Genomic DNA, 16468 nt, shown 5'->3' on the forward strand with positions numbered 1-16468 from the left:
CTTTGTGTTTGCATGATATAGTATCATGCTCAGTAAATACTTACTGCCTGATTATTATTCACCCATCCATTCAGCATATTTATTGAATGTCTGCTATATGCCAGAACTGTTCTCACTGTGGAGGATGTAATGGTGAACAACACAGACAGGGTCCTTGCTCTGTGGAGCTTATGTTCTAGTGGACGAAGAAAAGTATCAACAAATAGAAAAATAAATAAGTAAAATCAGTGCTGGGGGGTGTGTTTAGGTGATGGGAAACACTTTTCTGAGGAAGCAGCAAGAAGGAATTTACCTTGTGACAATCAAGAGGAAGAACTTTTCAGTTAGAAGAGCTAGAACAAGGTTCCTAAGTTAAGAATGAGGTTGAGTATAGAACAAGAGACCACTGAAGCTGTGGTGGAAGAAATAGAGGGAAACAGCATTACAGGATAAGGTTAGAGACTAGGCTGAGACCGGGTAACACAAGCTAGGAGTTTGAAAGTATGTGGTACCTTAAGACAGACGCAACTCTTCAGTATTGAAGGAGCTGGTGAGGTGCATGTGGGAGTGGTTGCAGAGGATTACATACCTGCTACCTAGCAGGTGTGTTAAACAGATGTGTTTAAATTGTAGCAAAGTGTTATCTTCCAGAAAGTCATAAATCACTGCTTAGTTTTTGGTTTCATTTTCACCAGGGATGCTACTTTTTAATTCATGGTTCTTATTCATGCCTTTGGTTACCCCTTTAGAAACTAGTACAAGCCAGACATCCTCTGTTATGCATGCTTGCTCATACATGCTCATAAAATACAGTGGAAATAGAAAGGAAGCATTCAGTTAATGCTTTTTTGCTGAATTTCTGAATTTGTGCAGGCTTTTGGAATTTCATGTTTCCTAGTTTAGTCAGTGCAGTGACCTGAAAGCAAAACAAGGTTGATTACTCAATCTTTCATTTCCACTTTTTCATTTCCCTATGTTTTAGAAAGCAAGTGACTAGTGAAGGCAGTGTACTCAAGGGTGCGTAACTTCCACATTTTTAAGAGCAAACTGTTTTTAATATCTTTGTAGCAATCTTTTAATTAACTATCTACTAATAGGATGAGTTTTCATTTGTCACTTATAACCTTTTGTGATCCTATTAGTAAAACTAATCATTGCTTCCATATCATCATCATTTTTTAAAAGTTATTTGAAGTTTATCGATGAGACTCCCTTTTAATTATTTCCTGTCCTTCTCTAAACATGTAGTGATGACAAGGAGCTATTTTAAGTTTCTCTGTAGTAGACTTTATGATAGTTCCAGTTCTTTTGCTGACCCTACAAGCAGAGGACTTAGAGGCAGTTCCTCTTCTTTCCTAATAATGACTTGCTTAAGCCACTGCCGGAATATTTACAGGTAGTCACCCACTTACATTTCAGACATTCATATTTTATCTGAGCTTTGGAATTTGAATTGTATTTCCCCCCTGAAAAAAAATTTACAAATGGTATTATAAATGAATAAGTTTCTAGGCTACCCTTTAAAGATCTGTGTAACCTACAGTGTAGCTGAAATATCAATACTGCACATTTATGATGAAAAACATTAGGAGAATCACATTTCAGATGCACATTAGTTCTACTACATGATGTTTAAATAGGAGGGAATAGTTTGGATTCCTAAACACCTTTGTTTGTGGTGAGAGGATGAACAGTGGTGCCATGAAGATGTTCCCATCGAGGCTATGGAGAGAGCCACTGGGAACGCTTCTGGAGGAAGCCCATCCTCATCTCCTGCATGGCAGGGACCAGCCGTCTGCATGTGAGACATTCTTAAGTCAAATGGGTGTATATCAGGAGTATCTGTATGCTCTTACTAGTTACAAAAAGTGAAAAATTCATTAAAAAGAATCTTAAGTGAGAGATTGAAAAGTTTATATATTTTGAAATTTCCTAAACAGATGTTAATGTTGATAAATGCTTTTTTGATACATTTACAGACATTTCATGTTTAGTGATATTTAATTGTGTGTTCCCCCCTCCCCCCACCTTGTGGTTTTTTTTAATCTTTGTGTGTTTTGGGACTTCCCTGGCAGTCCAGTGGTTAAGACTCTGTGCTTCCAACGCGGGGGCAGTGGGTTCGATCCCTGGGTGGGAAATGAAGATCCCACATGCCGCACGGTGCGGCCAAAGAAAAAAAATCTCTGTGTGTTTGGTTTTATTCCTAAAATTATTGATGATCGTTAGTTTTCAAAGAAAGGAATTTAATTCACTTAACTAAAAAGAAAGAAAATGGTACCGTAATGTTAACAGTTGAAACAAATTTAACTCTAGACTTATTCTACTTTTAATCCTTTACCAGACATAATTTATTTTTACTTCAAGAGATTTTCATTATATTGGAGCTAATTTTTTTTTTTTTTTTAATTTGAGAGACAGCTTTTTGTTTTTTTAATTGATTAATTAATTAATTTATTTTTGGCTCTGTTGGGTCTTCGTTTCTGTGCGAAGGCTTTCTCTAGTTGTGGCAAGCGGGGGCCACTCTTCATCGCGGTGCGCGGGCCTCTCACTATAGCGGCCTCTCTTGTTGCGGAGCACAGGCTCCAGACGCGCAGGCTCAGTAGTTATGTATGGCTCACGGGCCTAGTTGCTCCGCGGCATGTGGGATCTTCCCAGACCAGGGCTCGAACCCGTGTCCCCTGCATTAGCAGGCAGATTCTCAACCACTGCGCTACCAGGGAAGCCCTGGAGCTAATTTTTGATCATTCTTCTGAGTATAGTATAATTCCTGGCAAAGTGATATTTTGGAAAGTTATGTATAGAATACAGAAGAGCATGTGCTGTGGGTTCTAATTCTATTCAATGTTTATTCAGTTATTCATTCAGTTCAGATACATTTCTCAGCCCTCAACAGCTTCTTTTTCCCTATCTATAAAAGGAGGCTGATGAAACCTGCTTGCCTCAGAGTTGCTAACGTTATTACATAAGATTGATTGGCAATGTATGACAGCCCATAATACTACAGAAATGGGCTGTCGTAGGATCAAGTAGGGAAAGCTTTCATGCCATTGTGTTTCTTTTCCCTGAACTCTCCTTTTCATAGCCAGGTTTCTCAAAAGAATAATCTACACACATCAGCTTTACTTGTAATCTCTAATTTTTGTCAGAAATAATCACTAGTATTTAGCATTGATATTGTTATGTTAAATGTTCTTCAAATGAGTCAGGTAATCATACTATGAGTATATTTTCTTTCTTGAACATCTTCCCATCCCCCTTCAGAATGCTTTATTTTTCTGTTTGCTTTGTTTGCTGTTGTGTCTTTCACTAATTCTTTCCCAAACACTTCAATAGAACTGTAAAATTTCTCTCAGTATAGTAAACACTTCCATCAAATGGTTATCCATCAAATCCATTTTTAAAACCCTTTCCTTTTTTCTTGGAGGTATTCCTCTGGGAGCCTTTTGTCTTCCTAGTCTAATCTGGACTGTTTGCTCTCTAGGCCTGCTGCAAAGCTTTCATCCTGTCTGTTCCTTTCCTCATCATCCTGGGAATTTCCTTTACTTCTTCTCTGTTTTGGATCATGTTTCCTGGTTCCTGTGTTTTCTTCTTTCTTGATTTATTCCCTTGTTTTGGTATAGCACATCCTCTACCACCCACCTCCTATTCCCACTCACCCCCAGCCATCCAAATCCTCTTAGTCTAGGCAACTCTCTTACAACACCTATGAAGTTTTTACTCTCCTTTCAATTCCCCTGTTGGATTGACCTCACCTCCCTTTGTGCCTCCATAGCATACTTTATCATAGCCTTGGTCTGTCATACTTATTAAGCACCTACTCTACATGTCAGGCACTGTGTTCAGCACTAGACCATCCAAGATTAAGAGAATGAGGTTCTTGTTCCCAGGGAAATTCTGAAAGGTGAAAAAGAACACCATGGTTCTCACTGGAGGCAGTACTGCCCCCTAGCGGCCCTTAGAAAAAGTGGGGGGAAGTTTTCTGTTACCACAGTAATGGGAGGGTACAAGCTGGCATTTTGTAGTCAGGGGCCAGGAATACTAAATGTCTTATAAGTGCAGCACAACTTTAGAATGTTCCACCAAACATGTGTGAAAATCTGTTCATAGTTATCCAAGCCTGGGACCTAACTCCATTTTACGCACAAACCCAAACTACTTGGTGCTTTTATGTTGTCTTTGCTTGTGCAACAGATGGAAAACAGCTACTGTCCATCATTGTGGGTTTATAGAAGAAACATTTTTTTAAGTAGCATGTGTTTATAAAAAAAGTTAAGAATCCCTTGGATGATAGATTCATGCAATAGCAATGAAGAAGAAAATGATTGCCTTACTCTATACATAAAAGTAAGAACTTTCTAGAGTAAATGTTAAAAAAAGATTCTGTTCATTATTGTGTGTATGTTTGTATGTACTGAGCTATAATATACAGTGCACAGCTTGATGAATTGGTAAACACACGTACACATTAAGACATGTAACTGCCACCTGGATCTAGATAGAGTGTCTGCATAGTTGGGAAACATAGGATAAACTTATTTTTAAATAGTATGTTACATTTTCAAATAATGTGCCCATTGTATTTTCATGTGTACAATAAATTCAGACAAAGTGTCCAAAAAATCTGGAAACATCAGGAAAATATCCTATTACAGTTTTTTACATTTGAGAAGTTGGACCCATTGTTTTATTTTATTTTATTTTTTAAGCATCTTTATTGGAGTATAATTGCTTTACAATGGTGTGTTAGTTTCTGCTTTATAACAAAGTGAATCAGTTGTACGTATAGGTATATCTCCATATCTCTTCCCTCTTGCGTCTCCTTCCCTCCCACCCTCCCTATCCCACCCCTCTAGGTGGTCACAAAGCACCGAGCTGATCTCCCTGTGCTATGCGGCTGCTTCCCACTAGCTATCTATATTACATTTGGTAGTGTATATATGTCCATGACACTCTCTCACTTTGTTGCAGCTTACCCTTCCCCCTCCCCGTATCCTCAAGTCCATTCTCTAGTAAGTCTGTGTCTTTTTTCCCGTCTTGCCTCTAATTTCTAAATGACCTTTTTTTTTTTTTTTTTTAGATTCCATATATATGTGTTAGCATACGGTATTTGTTTTTCTCTTTCTGACTTACTTCACTCAATGACAGACTAGGTCCATCCACCTCACTACAAATAACTCAATTTCATTTCTTTTTATGGCTGAGTAATATTCCATTGTATATATGTGCCACATCTTCTTTATCCTTTCATCTGTTGATGGACACTTAGGTTGCTGCCATGTCCTGGCTATTGTAAATAGAGCTGCAATGAACATTTTGGTACATGACTCTTTTTGAATTATGGTTTTCTCAGGGTATAAGCCCAGTAGTGGGATTGCTGGGTCGTATGGTAGTTCTATTTTTAGTTTTTTAAGGAACCTCCAGACTGTTCTCCATAGTGGCTGTATCAATTTACATTCCCACCAACAGTACAAGAGGGTTCCCTTTTCTCCACACCCTCTCCAGCATTTATTGTTTGTAGATTTTTTGATGATGGCCATTCTGACCGGTGTGAGATGATATCTCATTGTAGTTTTGATTTGCATTTCTCTAATGATTAATGATGTTGAGCATTCTTTCATGTGTTTGTTGGCAATCTGTATATCTTCTTTGGAGAAATGTCTGTTTAGGTCTTCTGCCCATTTTTGGATTGGGTTGTTTGTTTTTTTGATATTGAGCTGCATGAGCTGCTTGTAAATTTTGGAGATTAATCCTTTGTCAGTTGCTTCATTTGCAAGTATTTTCCCTCATTCTGAGGGTTGTCTTTTTGTCTTATTATGGTTTCCTTTGCAAAAGCTTTGCAAAAGCTTTTGAGTTTCATTAGGTCCCATTTGTTTATTTTTGTTTTTATTTCCATTTCTCTAGGAGGTGGGTCAAAAGGGATCTTGCTGTGATTTATGTCAAAGAGTGTTCTGCCTATGTTTTCCTCTAAGACTTTGATACTGTCTGGCCTTACATTTAGGTCTTTAATCCATTTTGAGTTTATTTTTATGTATGGTGTTAGGGAGTGTTCTAATTTCATTCTTTTACATGTAGCCGTCCAGTTTTCCCAGCACCACTTATTGAAGAGACTGTCTTTTCTGCAGTGTATATTCTTGCCTCCTTTATCAAAGATGAAGTGACCATATGTGTGTGGGTTTATCTCTGGGTTTTCTATCCTGTTCCATGGATCTGTATTTCTGTTTTTGTGCCAGTACCATACTGTGTTGATTACTGTAGCTTTGTAGTATAGTTTGAAGTCAGGTAGCTTGATTCCTCCAGCTCTGTGTTTTTTTGTTTTTTTTTTTTTTTTCCAGCTCTGTTTTTTTCCCTCAAGATTGCTTTGACTATTCAGGGTCTTTTGTGTTTCCATACAAATTGTGAAATTTTTTGTTCTAGTTCTGTGAAAAATGCCAGTGGTAGTTTGATAGGGATTGCATTGAATCTGTAGATTGCTTTGGGTAGTAGAGTCATTTTCACAATGTTGATTCTTCCAATCCAAGAACATGGTATATCTCTCCATCTATTTGTATCATCTTTAATTTCTTTTATCAGTGTCTTAGAATTTTCTGCATACAGGTCTTTTGTCTCCTTAGGTAGGTTTATTCCTAGATATTTTATTCTTGTTGATGCAGTGGTAAATGGGAGTGTTTTCTTAATTTCACGTTCAGATTTTTCATCATTAGTGTATAGGAAAGCAAGAGATTTCTGTGCATTAATTTTGTATCCTGCTACTTTACCAAATTCATTGATTAGCTCTAGTAGTTTTCTGGTAGCATCTTTAGGATTCTCCATGTATAGTATCATGTCATCTGCAAACAGTGACAGCTTTATTTCTTCTTTTCCGATTTGGATTCCTTTTATTTGTTTTGTTCCTGATCTTATTGGAAATGGTTTCAGTTTTTCACCATTGAGGATGATGTTGGCTGTGGGTTTGTCATATATGGCCTTTATTATGTTGAGGTAAGTTCCCTCTATGCCTACTTTCTGGAGGGTTTTTATCATAAATGGGTGTTGAATTTTGTCGAAAGCTTTCTCTGCATCTTTTGAGATGATCATATGGTTTTTCTCCTTCAATTTGTTAATATGGTGTATCACATTGATTTGCATATCTTGAAGAATCCTTGCATTCCTGGGATAAACCCCACTTGATCATGGTGTGTGATCCTTTTAATGTGCTGTTGGATTCTGTTTGCTAGTATTTTGTTGAGGATTTTTGCATCTGTGTTCATCAGTGATATTGGCCTGTAGTTTTCTTTCTTTGTGACATCTTTGTCTGGTTTTGGTATCAGGGTGATGGTGGCCTCATAGAACGAGTTTGGGAGTGTTCCTCCCTCTGCTATATTTTGGAAGAGTTTGAGAAGGATAGGTGTTAGCTCTTCTCTAAATGTTTGATGGAGTTTGCCTGTGAAGCCATCTGGTCCTGGGCTTTTGTTTGTTGGAAGATTTTTAATCATAGTTTCAATTTCAGTGCTTGTGATTGGTCTGTTCGTATTTTCTACTTCTTCCTGGTTCAGTCTCGAAAGGTTGTGCATTTCTAAGAATTTGTCCATTTCTTCCAGGTTGTCCATTTTATTGGCGTATAGTTGCTTGTAGTAATCTCTCATGATCCTTTGTATTTCTACAGTGTCAGTTGTTACTTCTCCTTTTTCATTTCTAATTCTATTGATTTGAGTCTTCTTTTTTTTCTTGATGAGTCTGGCTAATGGTTTATCAGTTTTGTTTATCTTCTCAAAAAACCAGCTTTTAGTTTTTATTGATCTTTGCTATCATTTCCTTCATTTCTTTTTCATTTATTTCTGATCTGATCTTTATGATTTCTTTTCTTCTGCTAACTTTAGGGTTCTTTTATTCTTCTTCCTCTAATTGCTTTAGGTCTAAGGTTGTTTATTTGAGTTGTTTCTTGTTTCTTGAGGTAGGATTGTATTGCTATAAACTTCCCTTTTAGAACTGCTTTTGCTGCATCCCATAGGTTTTGGGTCGTCGTGTTTTCATTGTCATTTGTTTCTAGGTATTTTTTAAGTTTTGGGTTTTTTTATTATTTATTTATTTATTTATGGCTCTGTTGGGTCTTCGTTTCTGTGCGAGGGCTTTCTCTAGTTGCGGCAAGCGGGGGCCACTCTTCATCGCGGCGCGCGGGCCTCTCACTATCGGGGCTTCTCTTGTTGCGGAGCACAGGCTCCAGACACGCAGGCTCAGCAGTTGTGGCTCACGGGCCTAGTCGCTCCACGGCATGTGGGATCTTCCCAGACCAGGGCTCGAACCCGTGTCCCCTGCATTGGCAGGCAGATTCTCAACCACTGCGCCACCAGGGAAGCCCTATTTCTAGGTATTTTTTGATTTCCTCTTTGATTTCTTCAGTGATCTCTTGGTTATTAAGTAGTGTATTGTTTAGCCTCCATGTGTTTGTATTTTTTACAGATTTTTTTCCTGTAATTGATATCTAGTCTCATAGCATTGTGGTTGGAAAAGATACTTGATAAGATTTCAATTTTCTTAAATTTACCAAGGCTTGATTTGTGACCCAAGATATGATCTATCCTGGAGAATGTTCCATGAGCACTTGAGAAGAAAGTGTATTCTGTTTTTTTTGGATGGAATGTCCTATAAATATCAATTAAGTCCATCTTGTTTAATGTCTCATTTAAAGCTTGTGTTTCCTTATTTATTTTCATTTTGGATGATCTGTCCATTGGTGAAAGTGGGGTGTTAAAGTCCCCTACTATGATTGTGTTACTGTCGATTTCCCCTTTTATGGCTGTTAGTATTTGCCATATTGAGGTGCTCCTATGTTGGGTGCATAAATATTTACAATTGTTATATCTTCTTCTTGGATTGATCCCTTGATCATTATGTACTGTCCTTCCTTGTCTCTTGTAATAGTCTTTTTTTAAAGTCTGTTTTGTCTGATATGAAAATTGCTACTCCAGCTTTCTTTTGATTTCCATTTGCATGGAATATCTTTTTCCATCCCCTCACTTTCGGTCTGTATGTGTCCCTAGGTCTGAATTGGGTCTCTTGTAGACAGCATATATATGGGTCTTGTTTTTGTATCCATTCAGCCAATCTGTGTATTTTGGTTGGAGCATTTAATCCATTTACATTTAAGGTAATTATTGATATGTGTGTTCTTATTACCATTTTCTTAATTGTTTTGGGTTTGTTATTGTAGGTCTTTTCCATCTCTTTTGTTTCCTGCCTAGAGAAGTTCCTTTAGCATTTGTTGTAAAGCTGGTTTGGTGGCACTGAATTCTCTTAGCTTTTGCTTGTCTGTAAAGGTTTTAATTTCTCTGTCAAAGCTGAATGAGATCCTTGCTGGGTAGAGTAATCTTGGTTGTAGTTTTTTCCCCTTCATCACTTTAAATATGTCCTGCAACGCCCTTCTGGCTTGCAGAGTTTCTGCTGAAAGATCAGCTGTTAACCTTGTGGGGATTCCCTTGTATGTTATTTGTTGTTTTTCCCTTGCTGCTTTTAATATTTTTTGTTTGTATTTAATTTTTGATAGTTTGATTAATATGTGTATTGGTGTGTTTCTCCTTGGATTTACCCTGTATGGGACTTTCTGTGCTTCCTGGACTTGATTAACTATTTCCTTTCCCATATTAGGGAAGTTTTCAACTATAGTCTCTTCAAATATTTTCTCAGTCCCTTTCTTTTTCTCTTCTTCTTCTGGGACCCCTATAATTCGAATGTTGGTGCGTTTAATGTTGTCCCAGAGGTGTCTGAGACTGTCCTCAATTCTTTTCATTCTTTTTTCTTTATCTTGCTCTGCAGTAGTTATTTCCACTATTTTATCTTCCAGGTCACTTATCCGTTCTTCTGCCTCAGTTATTCTGCTATTGACCCCTTCTAGAGAATTTTTAATTTCATTTATTGTGTTGTTCATCACTGTTTGTTTGCTCTTTAGTTCTTCTAGGTCCTTGTTAAACGTTTCTTGTATTTTCTCCATTCTGTTTCCAAGGTTTGGGATCATCTTTACTATCATTATTCTGACTTCTTTTTCAGTTAGATTGCCTTTTTCCTTTTCATTTGTTAGGTCTCGTGGGTTTTTACCTTGCTCCTTCATCTGCTGTGTGTTTCTCTGTCTTCTCATTTTGCTTACCTTACTGTGTTTGGGGTCTCCTTTTCACAGGCTGCAGGTTCATAGTTCCCGTTGTTTTCGGTGTCTGCCCCCAGTGGCTAAGGTTGGTTCAGTGGGTTGTGTAGGCTTCCTGGTGGAGGGGACTAGTGCCTGTGTTCTGGTGGATGAGACTGGATCTTGTCTTTCTGGTGGGCAGGCCTACATCTGGTGGTGTGTTTTGAGGTGTCTGTGGCCTTATTATGATCTTAGGCAGCCTCTCTGCTAATGGGTGGGGTTGTGTTCCTGTCTTGCTACTTGTTTGGCATAAGGTGTCCAGCACTGTAGCTTGCTGGTCGTTGAGTGGAGCTGGGTCTTGGCGTTGAGATGGAGATCTCTGGGAGATTTTCGCTGTTTGATATTACGTGGAGCTGGGAGGTCTCCTGTGGACCAACGTCCTGAACTTGGCTCTCCCACCTCAGAGGCACAGCCCTGATGCCTGGCTGGAGCACCAAGAGCCTGTCATCCACTCGGCTCAGAATAAAAGGGAGGAAAAAAAAAGAAAGAAGGAAGAAGATAAAATAAAGTTATTAAAATAAAAAATAAAATGTAATTATTAAAAAAATTTTAAGTAATTAAGAAAAAGAAAGAAAGAAGAGAGCAACCACACCAAAAAGGAAATCCACCAATGATAACAAGCGCTAAAAACTCTACTAAGGAAAACAAAAAACAAAAAACAACAACAAAAAAAACGGACATACAGAACCCTAGGACAGATGGTAAAAGCAAAGCTATACAGACAAAATCACACGCAGAAGCATACATATACACATTCACAAAAAGAGAAAATGGGAAAAAATATATATATCTTGCTCCCAAAGTCCACCTCCTCAATTTGGGATGATTCGTTGTCTATTTAGGTATCCCACACATGCAGGGTACATCACGTTGATTGTGGAGATTTAATCCACTGCTCCTGAGGCTGCTGGGAGAGATTTCCCTTTCTCTTCTTTGTTTGCACGGCTCCTGGGGTTCAGCTTTGGATTTGGCCCTGCCTCTGTGTGTAGGTCGCCTGCGCACGTCTGTTCTTCGCCCAGACAGGACGGGGTTAAAGGAGCAGCTGATTCGGGGGCTCTGGCTCACGCAGGCCGGGGGGAGGGAGGGGTACAGATGCTGGTCGAGCCTACGGCAGCAGTGGCCGGCGTGACGTTGCACCAGCCTGAGGCGCGCCATGCGTTCTCCCGGGGAAGTTGTCCCTGGATCACGGGACCCTGGCAGTGGTGGGCTGCACAGGCTCCCGGGAGGGGAGGTGTGGATGGTGACCTGTGCTTGCACACAGGCTTCTTGGTGGCGGCAGCAGCAGCCTTAGTGTCTCATGTCCGTCTCTGGGGTCTGCGCTGATAGCCGCGGCTTGCGCCCGTCTCTGGAGCTCCTTTAAGCAGTGCTCTTAATCCCCTCTCCTCGTGCACCAGGAAACAAAGAGGGAAGAAAAACTCTCTTGCCTCTTCGGCAGGTCCACACTTTTCCCCGACTCCCTCCCGGCTAGCCATGGCGCACTAGTCCCTTCAGGCTGTGTTCACGCAGCCAACCCCAGTCCTCTCCCTGGGCTCTGACCTCCGAAGCCTGAGCCTCAGCTCCCAGCCCCCGCCCGCCCCGGCGGGTGAGCAGACAAGCCTCTCGGGCTGGTGAGTGCTGGTTGGCACCGATCCTCTGTGCGGGAATCTCTCCGCTGTGCCCTCCACACCCCTGTTGCTGCGCTGTCCTCCGTGGCTCCGAAGCTCCCCCGCTCCGCCACCTGCAGTCTCCGCCCGTGAAGGGGCTTCCTAGTGTGTGGAAACCTTTCCTTCTTCACAGCTCCCTCCCAGAGGTGCAGGTCCCGTCCCTATTCTTTTGTCTCTGTTTTTCCTTTTTTCTTTTGCCCTATCCAGGTACGTGGGGAGTTTCTTGCCTTTTGGGAGGTCTGAGGTCTTCTGCCACCGTTCAGTAGGTGTCATGTAGGAGTTGCTCCACATGTAGATGTATTTCTGATGTATTTGTGGGGAGGAAGGTGATCTCTGCGTCTTACTCTTCCGCCATCTTGAAGCTCCTCTCCTAAATGTTGTGACTGTAGGTAGGAGGCCTCAGTTCCTTGCCACATGGCTCTCTCCTTAGGGCTGCTTGAGTGTCCTCATGACATGGCAGCTGGCTCACCCCAGGATGAGTGATCTGGCACAAGGTGGCCATCCCTGGTTTCGCATCAACATGATCTCAGGCGCAAACCTCCTTCTTTTTCCATTTTGTCTTTAAGTTACTTGTTGAAACAACTGGCCCGCGGTCCCCAGGACTGTCGCAGCTTTGGCTGGTGGGGCCCCTCCAGAGCCGGCCGGACCCATTGTTTTAAATTTTACTTGAAAAGGTAATTTGAGGTTGAGGGAAAAGATATTGAGTATATTATTTGCAAATGTAACTAGCACACATTTATCCTGCTTCCCAACTTTACAGATGCTCTGTACCCAAAAAAGTTTACTTACATTCCTTCTTGGTCAGTATTCTGCTATCAGATGTAACCACCATTCTGACTTACATCATCATATTTCTTCAAATATTCTTTCTATCTCTGTTAGTTTACATGTGCAGGAAAGGTAAGTTGAACTAAAAAGAAACAACTATTTGCAACCAGTTACATTTTATCAGTCTAATTATGAAATGTTTTAGATCCAGTTACAACTTTCATACTCCCTTCTTTCAAAAGATGATGAATTAAAAAAAAAAAAAAAGATGATGAATTACTTAGAGCGTTGTGTGTAGAACAAAGCTAATGGGTAATATGTAATAGAAGATTTGAGAGTCCTTTTAATAGAACCAAATGTTACTGAATTAATAGAAGCACACGAAATGTAGGAATCTCATTTTTTTATTAATAAAAATGATTTTTAAATACTTCCTATTATTGCCACACTAAATATTAAAAACTATTTTTGTACAGTGATAAGAAATTATGTGAATATTAAATTTTTAATTCGATTTTTAGATTGCTTGTCTTTACTCTTACTCTGAATCTATCCACAAAGGTCAACCACATATCTTCTCTGTAGTTTCTCATATTTCTGTTTTTGTCTTATCCATTCTCTATTGCCCACCACCTTTCAACAGTGTGATCTCTGAATTCTTTTTGAGTGGATGTATATACTGAATGTAATCTGAATTATGGTGAATTTCAAAGTAGGAGATATGTTTTCTGTTGGATTTAATCTTATACTTCCCCATGTTTTAATGTAGGGAATTATTTTGATATGACACGTTTAATAAGGCCATCTCATTTGTAGATATATTATACTTCCTAATTTTCACCATTTTAACCTCCTGTATTTTGTCTTGGTATGTTATCCACACTCTTAAGATTATTTCCTCCTCCTTGTCATATTCAAATAAATCTAGTCTGTTATTTCTCTGATCTTTTGTTTTCTATATAGAATAGTCTCTGATCTTTTGTTTTCTGTATAGAATGACTTCTAAATATAAATTTTCTTAAATCCAAATGTACCCAGTATAAATAGGTACAGGCATCTGAGTACTTCCTTACATTTTTTTGATATGGTTTGATCTGAACATATTAAATATATTAAATAATACTCTATTATGATAAGTATATATGTCTATATTTCCATTTATGTGTGTAGAAATATCTATGAAATTTATTTTAGAATAGCAAAGGGGACTTTACAAAATACGTTTTAAAGGGGAAGGTTAGATCCAATAAGGTTGAGAAACACTCTTCTAGACAAGTTAGTGCAGTGGAGTCTTCCAGGTATTTTACTGGAACTGTTCAGGACCCAGTGGGAGCCTGTCACAGGGGAATGGTCAGTTCAGGCAGGGAGTGGAATGTGTGGCAGTGATCATGGAAACTAGAGACTGCCTGGGGCAAGTTTGAGCTGATTTTGAAAAAGTATGACTTGTTTCTATATGTTTCCATGTGTCTCTCTCTTTTCAACTGAAAGTTCCTTGAGGGGCAGAGACCATTTTTCCTTACTCTGAGTACCTACTGCTGGTATTTGTCCATGGAAAGTACATAATAAATGTTAGAAGAATGGGCAGCTCCACGCAGGTGTGCAAGTTTGATGAGGAGAGAATGTGGGCCTGGCTGGAAGCCAGATTGCTACAGAAGTACTGAAGGTTGGATCATTTATTTGCCATACCCAGGGGAAATTTTAATAATTGCCTGAGTGCTCTTGGGGGAATCTCCCCAAATCGTAAAAGAATTGAAATTAAATTAGCATATTATTTTAAGGCAAGGGTCCTGAGAATATAGGAGGCTGTGAACTTGGAGAGGAAAAAAATTACATTGTTATTTTTATTAACCTCAAACTGAAATTTAGCATTTCCTTCGATTTTGAATGCAGGTAATGGTGGTAGTATTAGCAGTACCTGTAATTTTTTTTTTTTTTTTTTTTTTTTTTTTTTTTTTTTTTTTTGCTACTGGAAGCCACAGATATTTTCAGTTTCAGTTGTTGCAGACACCTCGCAATATTGTTTATACTCATTATTTTCTTATTATGGTAATTAGACCTGCCACTCGATCTTTTTGTTTAAATCATTAATAAAGAAGCGCCTATATTACCTACTACATTTTTTAAGTAATTATATTTTTAAATTATATTTTAAAACATTGTTCTGAAATTCTAGAGTAAGCAAAACTAACGTATAATGATAGAAATCAGATGAGTGGTTGCTTCTTGTATAGAAGATTGGGAAAGGGGCACAAGAAAACTTTCTGGAGTGATGGAAATGTCCCATGACTTTGGTGTACATTTGTCAAAGGTGATTGAATGCTAAACTTAAGTTATTCATTTAACTGTATGTACATTATACCTCAATTTAAAAAATAAATACATTAAAAAATATTCTGAGAAGGGGTCCACAGGCTTCACCAAATTGCCAAAGAAATCTCTGGGAACAAAAAAAGGTCAAGAACCCTTTTTCTGAGGCTATCATGTTGCCTTTGCCTTTGCCTTTCTCCTTTAAGTGCCTGTTCTCTCAGTTCCTTTTTTTTTTAAATTAATTTTTATTGGAGTATAGTTGCTTTACAATGTTGTGTTTTTACTGTACAGCAAAGTGAATCAGCTATACATATACATGTATTCCCTCTTTTTTGGATTTCCTTCCCATTTAGGTCACACAGAGCATTGAGTAGAGTTCCCTGTGCTATACAGTAGGTTCTCATTAGTTATCTGTTTTATACATAGTATCAATAGTGTATATATGTCAGTCCCAATCTCCCAGTTCATCCCACCCTGCCCCTTCCCCCTTGATATCCATGTTTGTTTTCTACATCTGTGTCTCTGTTTCTGCTTTGCAAATAAGATCATCTATACCATTTTTCTAGATTCCACATATATGCGTTAATAAAAGATATTTGTTTTTCTCTTTCCGACTTACTTCACTCTGTATGACAGCCTCTAGGTCCATCCACGTCTCTACAAATGGCCCAATTTCGTTCCTTTTTAAGGCTGAGTAACATTCCATTGTATATATGTACCACATCTTCTTTATCCATTCATCTTTCAATGGCCATTTAGGTTGCTTCCTGACCTGGCTATTATCAATAGTGCTGCTATGAACATTGGAGTGCATGTGTCTTTTTGAATTACGGTTTTCTCAGGGTATATGCCTAGGAGTGGGATTGCTGGGTCATATGGTAGTTCTATTTTTAGTTTTTTAAGGAACCTCCAGACTGTTCTCCATAGTGGCTGTATCAATTTACATTCCTACCAACAGTGTAAGAGGGTTCCCTTTTCTCCACACCCTCTCCGGCATCTCTCAGTTGCCTTTGCTATTCATTTTCTTTTTTCTAAATGTGTTCTCACTTTTTTGAGCTAAGAAAAGTCAGAAAAGAAAAAGAGCAGCTATGAAAGAAATTCTTTGCTTGGCTTATTTGCCAATCTGTTGAAGTCAGTAAAACTGTGGCCTTCCTAACATAGTTATATACTTGCTTAGACTTTAAGAAATTTCTAGTGAGAACTACTCTTCTAAAAACTAATTTGTAGATGATTTCATAATGGAATGATTTTTCTTATCTCCAGTTTCACTTGGAGTTTTAGTAGGATTTTTATACAGAGGTATCATTGAATATGCGGTTCTGTTATGAAGTAGGCATGAACATTTGTAACACAGATTGGAAGAAAAGAAAATGTATTAGGAATCAGAAAAGCATCGAGTGGGGCTTCCCTGGTGACGCAGTGGTTAAGAATCTGCCTGCCAATGCAGGGGACACGGGTTCGAGCCCTAGTCCGGGAAGATCCCACATGCCGCGGAGCGACTAAGCCCGTGTGCCACAGCTACTGAGCCTGCGTGCCACAACTACCGAAGCCCGCATGCCTAGATCTCGTGCTCCACAGCAAGAGAAGCAACCACAATGAGAAGCCCCCGCACCTCAATGAA

At 39.0% G+C, this 16468-nt stretch overlaps 1 protein-coding gene across 1 annotated transcript in view; it reads left to right on the top strand.

Moving 5' to 3' along the window:
- Positions 1–16468, top strand: part of NSL1 (NSL1 component of MIS12 kinetochore complex) — a 53819-nt gene that overhangs the window by 32869 nt on the left and 4482 nt on the right. The gene's annotated exons all lie outside the window — the stretch shown is intronic.

Source organism: Balaenoptera ricei, chromosome 1, assembly GCF_028023285.1.
Source record: "Balaenoptera ricei isolate mBalRic1 chromosome 1, mBalRic1.hap2, whole genome shotgun sequence".
NCBI lineage: Eukaryota > Metazoa > Chordata > Mammalia > Artiodactyla > Balaenopteridae > Balaenoptera > Balaenoptera ricei.